This window comes from Pediculus humanus, genomic scaffold (genome assembly GCF_000006295.1).
Source record: "Pediculus humanus corporis 1103172107499 genomic scaffold, whole genome shotgun sequence".
Taxonomy (NCBI): Eukaryota; Metazoa; Arthropoda; class Insecta; order Psocodea; family Pediculidae; genus Pediculus; species Pediculus humanus.
In genome coordinates, this window is record NW_002987115.1 from 277,693 (window position 1) to 286,344 (window position 8,652).

An 8,652-nucleotide genomic window follows, 5' to 3' on the forward strand; every position below is an offset into this window, starting at 1 on the left:
TTTAAATGTTTGTCGCCGTTGTCGTCGTTTGTCGTTTGTTCCTGTTTGTCATGACTCGAAAAAAAAAAATTATCAATAATCTCGTCGTTTTTAAATGTCGCCACGACAAAAATAGTAATAATAATAATAATTCATATACATCGAGTTTTTTTTTTACGCTCGAGCATAAATTTTTCCTTTTTTTTCTTCTTTTACGAATAATAATAATAATAATGATGGCAATGACGTCGACGACGTCGAAGACGACGACGACGATGATGATGATGATAAATTTTTATTTTTTATAATTATTCACGTTAAAAATGTTTAAAAAAAAAAATTAAAAAAACGCAAACGAAGCGAACCGAGGAGGGAAAAAAAGAAAAATTTTAATAAACACACGTAAATACATAAATAAATAAATAAATATTTCATTAATTAAAAAAAAATATAAAAAAATTTAAACTTTTCACCTTTGCATAATTATTATTATTATTATTATTACCATATTTATTTCTCAATATAAAAATCGATAATAAAAAACTACGACAACAACAACCACAACCACAACAATAAAGTCGTTTTCGTCAAATCAAATTTTCAATTTTTTTTTTTTTTTTTTTTATTAATACATAGCTTTAACAAATAATTTTTTTTTTTATTGACAATTACCAAGATCGTAATATTAATAATAATAATAATAATAAACAGGATAATGATAGTAATATTAATAATAATAATAATGATGATGATAACAATAACAATAGTAAATAAATAAATAAATAAATACGACCGTTCGACAAAATATTTATTTATTTACTTATTTATTGTTAATATAATCAGGAAAAAAAACGGGTAAATAGTTTTAATAAATAAATACATAAATAAATAAATAAATTTTCCAGCGACCTTAATAATATAAATAAATAAATTATTGTTACAAATGTTTATTTTTTTAAATTTTACTTTCCGCTTCATAATAAATAATTATTTATAAAAAAGAATTTAAACAATTATTATCATCATCATCATCATCGACGTTTATTATTACCATTATTATTATTATTAATCGCGATTAAAATTTTTAATTATTAACCACAAAAAATAAATTTAAAAAAATTTTTTTTCTTTGGTTTAAATAAAAATTAGTTTAATTAATTTTATTGTTAACAACAACAACAACAACAACAACCACCACCACAACAACAACAACAACAACAACAACCACCACCACAACAACAACAACAGATTTAATAACAACAATAATAATAATAATAATTAACAACAATTCATTCCATAAAAAGAAAAAGAAAAAGGAAAAGAAAAAGAAAAAAAAACCAAAAACCTAAAAACCTCGTAACCTTAATTAATTACTTTTCTTTTCTTACTTTTTTTTTTAAACCCCTTAAAACGATTTAATTAAAAAAATAATTTTTTTTAATAAGTAAATAAATTGATAAGAGTTATCACTTATTAATATTACCCGTGAGAAAAAAATAAAAATAAATAATAAAACAAAATAAAAATAAAAACAGAAATAAAATGGCGAAAACTAACTTTTTTTTCTTTGAAATTTCCGAAAATAGGTCGGAATCGATCGATTATTATTATTATTGTTATTATCATCATCATCATCATTCGTAAAAGTTTTCCTAACACGAACCTTTCACGAAACTCTTTATCATTATTATTATTATTTACTAAGAAAAAGAAAAAAGAAAAAAAAAATTATCGCGTAATTTATTTAAAATAATTTTCCTTCTTTTTTTTCACGATCAAAATGGCGGAGTACGAAAAAAAAAATCAATCAATATTTAAATAAATAATCAATAACAATAATAATAATAATAGTAATTTTAAGAAGGCGGTGGGGGTCGACTTGGGTAAATAATTTAATTACAAAAGGTAATAATAATTTATTATTGACAATTATTCGAAAAAAAAAAAAAAATTTTTTTTTCTTCTTATTTTTTATGAAAAGGTTTGCATGACGTCATTTACGTTAACAACAATTCGCCTATTCTAAGAAAATTATCATCATCATCATCATCATCATTCATTATTTTTAATTGCGTTGGGACGCTTAGACGCACGCACACGCACACGCGCAATTTTTTTTTCTTTTAAATTTTTCGCAAAAAAAAAAAAAAAAAAACCTTTGGGTGCCAAACGACCTTCGGAAAATTCAAACGAATTTTTTTTTTTATTATCCAAATTTAATAAAAAAAAAATTTTTTTTAATTAACGCGAATTAATTTCCATTTAATTTTCGGCATTTTCCAAAATAAATAATAATAATAGTAATAATAATAATAATAAAGTTCAAAGACGAATAGAATTTTTTTTCCACAAGAATTCCATACGCACACATACGTCATCGTTTTTCTTCTTTTTTTTTTTCCTCGTAAAATGACCCCCTTCGTGGTATATATCTTAATTTACAATGGCTTTGCACAGGTAAGAAAAATAATAATAATAATAATAATGATAACAATAACAACGATGATGATAATAATAATAATGATGATAAAAATTTTTTTTTTCGTTTTAAAGATTTCCCATGAAAAGTAATTCGCACGCCTCAAAAAGTTTTTCTCTTAATATCAGAAATATTACATCGAGGGTAAGTGGGCGGGGGAAGATGAGGGAAGAGGAGGGGAGGAAAAGTGGGGGGGTCGATACGTCATCAACGATTATTAAAAAATACATAAATAAATAAATAAACCAATGAGTTTGAAGTATTAAATACTAAATTTTTTACCCCTGAGCAAATTTCCAATAATCCACCGCGACAATCATTTTATTTTATTTTTTATTTTTTATTTTTTTTTTTTAACCATAAAAAAATGTTACGCGAGAAGTTTAATCGTTAGGCGTGTCGCCATTTTGTCAGAACAAAAATTTTACGACAAACTACGACAACCGCAAACAACAACCACAACGACGCGAATTAAACAAAATAATAATAATAATATTAAGAAATAAAAATTTCGATTTATTGGTTTTTTTTTTTCTGCACCCGAACGTCAAATAAATAACGGATAGTTTAGTTTAATTTTTTTTTCTAACCTAAAACAACAACCTGGAGAGTTCACAAATATCGAATAATGAGGTCAACGACCCTCCTCCTTCCCCCCCTCTGTTCTACGTTACGGTTTCTATTGACCGTTTCTCACGGCTTCCATTTGCGACCATCGTAGTAACGTAAAAATATCATCACGTCAAGGCACGCACACACGCACACACTTTTTATCATAGAAACTAAACCATTTTTATTGCATAATTACCACCACCACCCCCGTCACCGCCACCGCCACCACCACCACCATCACCATCATCATTATTATTATTATTGAAAAGAAAAAAAGAACAAAAAAAAGAATTATTATTATTTTTTTTCGTTTGGAAATTTGTCAATAGTTTACTATTATTATTATTATTATTATCATCATCGTGTTTTGAATCTCTTACAACATAAAACAAAAAAAAACAAAACACGTTTTCGTGTGTGTGTGTTGTAAATAATAACGGACGTTTCTCAACAAAGTTCAGGTTTCGATAGGTTCACATAAATTTGAAAACTATTCGACTCATTTCGTAGTTCGTTCCAGTAATCGTTTCTCCAAAATATAAATAAATTCCAGCCGCTCGCGTTTATGCGAATGAATAAATATACCATTCTTTCTATTCTTTCCACAGAATAAAAAAAAAGAAAAGGAAATTTCATAGAGTAATAAATTTTTTTCCTTTCCACTCTCGCTTATGAGGTTCAATGTCGGAAATAAAAAATAATATTTTTTGTTTACAAGTTCTTGAAAAAAATTTTTTTTTTTTTTTTTAATAATACCATACGCTCCGTGATAATGACGATGATAATAACAACAATGATAATAATAATAATAATAATAATGATGATGATGATATTATTCGAATGAACAATCGACCAACTTGCTTACCTTTTTTTTTTATTATTAAAAAAAAAAAAAAATTGACCCTGACCACGGTTAAAACAAAAAAAATTTTTTTTCATAACTTTAAACAATTGGTTAATGGTTAATAAAAAAAAAAAACAAAATGGCGTCCTTTTGTGTGCGTGCGTGTGCGTAAAGATAAAAAAAAAAAAATACTAAAGTCTGTTTTTATTATTATGATTTGTGGGAGTTTTCCTTTCTTTCTGGATGATGATGATAATAATAAAAGAGATTTCATCTCTCGTCGGAATTAAAAATGCGCGACGACGACGTCGCTTTCCGACGTTTGTTTGTTTGTTTGTTTGTTTCGTTGTAATTACGTTTTTTTTTTCGTCAACTTTTGCTGGAATTTTCTAATAATTAACGCGTATAAATTATGCGTGCGGGTAAAAAAAAACTAAAAAATTTTGTTTAATAATAATAATAATTAAACAAATTAACCTTAGGACACTCCAAAAAAAAAAAAAAAAACGTTAGAATGACAACCATATTTGTCGTTATTTTTTTTTTTTCGTTTTAATTATAAAACAATTACAAAGTCCAAAAAAAAATGATTTACACACACGCGCACGCGCACACTCGCACACACACATACAAACATACACAAACACATCCTTTAGCCTTGATGATAAAAGGTTAAGTAGGAAAAAAAACTGAACTTGTAACTCTTTATTTTTATTTTTTTCCCTTTTTAAAATAGGAGAAGATTTGAAAACGACAACGACAACTACAACGACAACCACAACAACATCTCCACGTGATCTCCGCGAATTTTTATTTTTTTTTGGTAAAAAACAGTAAAAAAAAAAAAGTTAAAAATCATGTTTCTCGTTTTTTATCATTCGCTTCATTTTTTTTTTTTTAATTATTAATTATTAAGACCTTGTGTGTTTTCACCTTTACGTCCTTGGTAAAAAAAAAAAAATTTTTTTTTGCTATCGAACCGTGAAAAAAAAAATTAAATGACAAAACGCGCCTAAATATTTTACTAAAAAATAAAAAAAAAAAATAAAAAAATAACGACCCCCACGCGTAAGCATTCGTTTTATTATTTTAAAAAGGAACAGCAAAATATTATACAATCGTATTATTATTATTATTATTATTATTATTATTATTATTATTATTATTATCAATAATCGAATCAATAATAGTAATAATAAGAATAAGAAATTTAAAAGAAACTAAAGGATTTTGGCTGTCGTGGTTGTTGTTTCTGTTGTCGGTGGTGTGGCTGTCGTCGTGTCTAACAAACATCATTTCTCTCCGGCTGGACAAACATAAAAGCAAAAATTTTTAGATAAACAAACGATGAACAAACGCGTCGTTATAGGTAAAATTCAAAACCGGTTTGATAAACAACAACAACAACAACAACAGCTAAAAAAAAAACAAACTAAAAAACAAACAAACAAAAAGTTAAAAATGGAAGACAAAAATGCGTAATTTAAAAAAAAAAAAAAAAAAACAGACAACCATTTATAATTATTGTGCGTGTGTGAGAGAGAGAGCAAGAAAAATTCCAGTAACAATAAAAAACAAAATAACGGAAAACAAACAAACAATCAATGAATGATTTTAAATTAGCAATAATTGCTAACCCGCGCCAAAAAAAAAAATAATAATAATAAATAACGATCATCAAACGATCACACGCGCACGCATTCAACGACGCACATTATAACAATAATAATAATTATTATTATTATTAAAAACAAAACAAAAAAAAGTGTTAATGACGTCATAAAAAACGCAAACAAATTTTTTTTTTTTGTAAAAATCTGGTAGCTTTTGCTAATTGTTAAGTAAAAAAATTTCAACTTTTGTTTTTGGCCCCTCCCACTCCTCCCCGCGTCCCCCACTAAAAATAAAACGCGAGTCGAAAGTTTTATTTAAATAAAAAAAAAAAAAAAAATTACGCGCCATATTTGTTTAAAAAAAAAAAAAAAATGGCATGAAATTAACTCTCGTCGTTGAAGTGATATTTAGTTTCGCCGATAATTATTAAAAAAAAAAAAAAAAAAAAACGTGATATGTAAACGTTTCACGTCTGGGAGGGGAGTAAAGGGGAGGGGAAAGGGGGGTGTAAAAATGCGAGGGGGCGAGGAGGAGAAAGGGGGGCGAGAGAGAAAGAAAAGAAAGTTATTATTTAAACGAGTTAAATCATTTTCGAATGTTTTTTTTTTTCTACACCTTTCGCGAAAAAACCTTCTTGAAATGAGAAAAAGTTTTAGCCGGAACAACAACAACAACAACAACAACAACCACTCGAGTAATAAGTTAACAATGGTAATAAAACGGGCGCGTGTGTGTGCGAGAGAGAGGGAAATAGATAGAGAGAGAGAGTGGTCGTATTCGAAAGAAAAAACTGGAGAACCTGAACTTTAACTGAAAATTTCTTTTTTTTTTCTTCCCCCTCCCTTTCACCCCCCGCCCACCCTTTAATTCGTGATTTTTCCTTTATCGTATGATGAGTGGGCGGTTAGAGCGCGTTTCTTTGATAACAATATATTGAATTTGATTTGTTTGTTTGTTTGTTCCAATGTTCACTTCCTTACTCCTCCTCGTAGAATTTTCCCTTAGGCTAAATTACGAAAATTAGGCCTAAACGGATTCATTAATCCTTTTTTTTTCTTTTACGTTCGGAAACATCTAGAATGTCGTCGATTTGACAAAAAAAAAATATTTTTGTGCAAACGCATCATGTTTACGTTTTTTTTATTAAACGATCGTTTAACAAATAATAATAATAATAATAATAATTTCGCGACGATTAGATCGTTTGTTTGTTTGTTTTGTTTTTGTCATTGTAATTAGTCGATGGACGATGACTTTCTATTGCAAAAAAAATAAAAAAAATTTCTCTCTCTCTTTCGTTTAGTCTCTCGCGGGTCAATTCGTTGCAACAAACAAACAAACAAACGAACGAACAAACGAACAAACGGTGAAAAAAAAAAAATTTCCATGCATCCACAACATAAAAAATTTATTCATTTCGTTATTTGAAATTTTTTTTTTTTTTTGTTGTTTTCGTTGCAAAACGAATCCGTTTGTTCAGTTTATTATTATTATTATTATCATCATCATTATTGTTATTAGTGTTCGGTTTGTTATTACGGTTGTTGTTGTTACGGTGGTAAATTGCGATGGTGAAATGCCCTTAATTTTTTTTTTTATTGCACATTACGCATACGCATTTTTTTTTTTTTTTAAATTTTTGCAACCGTTCGTTCCCTTTTTTCTTTCCCCCCCCCCACCCGTTCAAACCTTAATAATGATAATAATAATAATTGTTTAATAAAATTTAATTTCGTTTAAAAATAAATCTCGCGTTAAATGAAATAAATTTTTTTTTTTTTTTTTTTGAATTAATCAACGTTTGAATTTCTGTTTATTAACGAACGAACGGATCGTAAACGAACGGGAACGAACGCACAATCGTGAACAAAAAAAAAAAATATCATTCACGAAGATTCACGAACGTACGAACAAATGAGAACAAACGAACAAACGCACAAGGCAAATCATATTGAATCATTTCTTATTAAATTAAAATTAAATTTTCTGTAATACTAATACGATGATAAACCGAGTGTTAAAAAAAAAAAATTTCTTTTCAATGTCACATTACGCACACGCTCACACACACACACACGCAAAAAAAAAAAAAATACCATCCGGTCATGTGTACAACACACGCACACGCACTCACGCACCCCGCCCCCCACCAGCCTCCCCGGTTTAATTAATTTTCTAATGCAAAAAAAAACAACAAAAAAAAAAAACAACAAAAAAAAAAAATTTATTACATATACAAAACGATATTTCGCGTCGCCACGCTTGTAAAAATTATTAAAAAAAAAAAAAGCCAACAAACAAGCAAACAAACAACCGAAAATTCATTTATTAACAAACAGTTGTCGTTATTTAAAAGCACACACACACAACAAACAAAAAGCTCCTTAAAAAAAAATAAAAATAAAAAAAAAAGGTAAAAAAAATTATTTAATAACCTCACCTTGAATTATGTTAAAGAGAGAGAGAGAGAGCCAGCGCAGCCCCCCTTTTTCTTTTCAAATCAAAATTATTTAAATAATTAAATAAATAATTAATGATAATAATAATAATAGTAATAATGATAATAATATTGCGGTAAAAAAATATTATTTAAATAAAACATGAGCAAACGAAAAAAATTTTCCTACTACTATTATTATTATTATTAAAAATTTTCTTTTTTGCAAAAAAAAACGTTTAACGCGTTTGAAATCCTGATTTGAACTGAATCAAACCAACGGAGACGACGACCGCGTGGTCGATTTTTTCTTCTGCTTTCAATGCATAAACGGCATAACTGACAATTATTTGTTTACATTTTACATTTGTTTAAGGAAAATTTTTTTAAAATTTTCTTTTAATTTTATTACTCTCGGGAGGGGCGAGGGGGGAAGGGGCGCCGTTACTGGAAAATATAATAATAATAATAATAATAATAATAAATTAATTTTCTTTTAGCTGCGGGTCGTACGCATCGATTATAATTTAATAAGAAAAAAAAAACCTGACTACGTCACTGCGACCGGAAACACATAAATTCCCTTAAAAATTTTTCTGTCTCAAATGCAAGTTTTAACCTGAATCGATTCATTTAATTTTCTTTTGCTCGTCGTCGTTGTTGTTGTTGGTGTTACTACCTGATTAT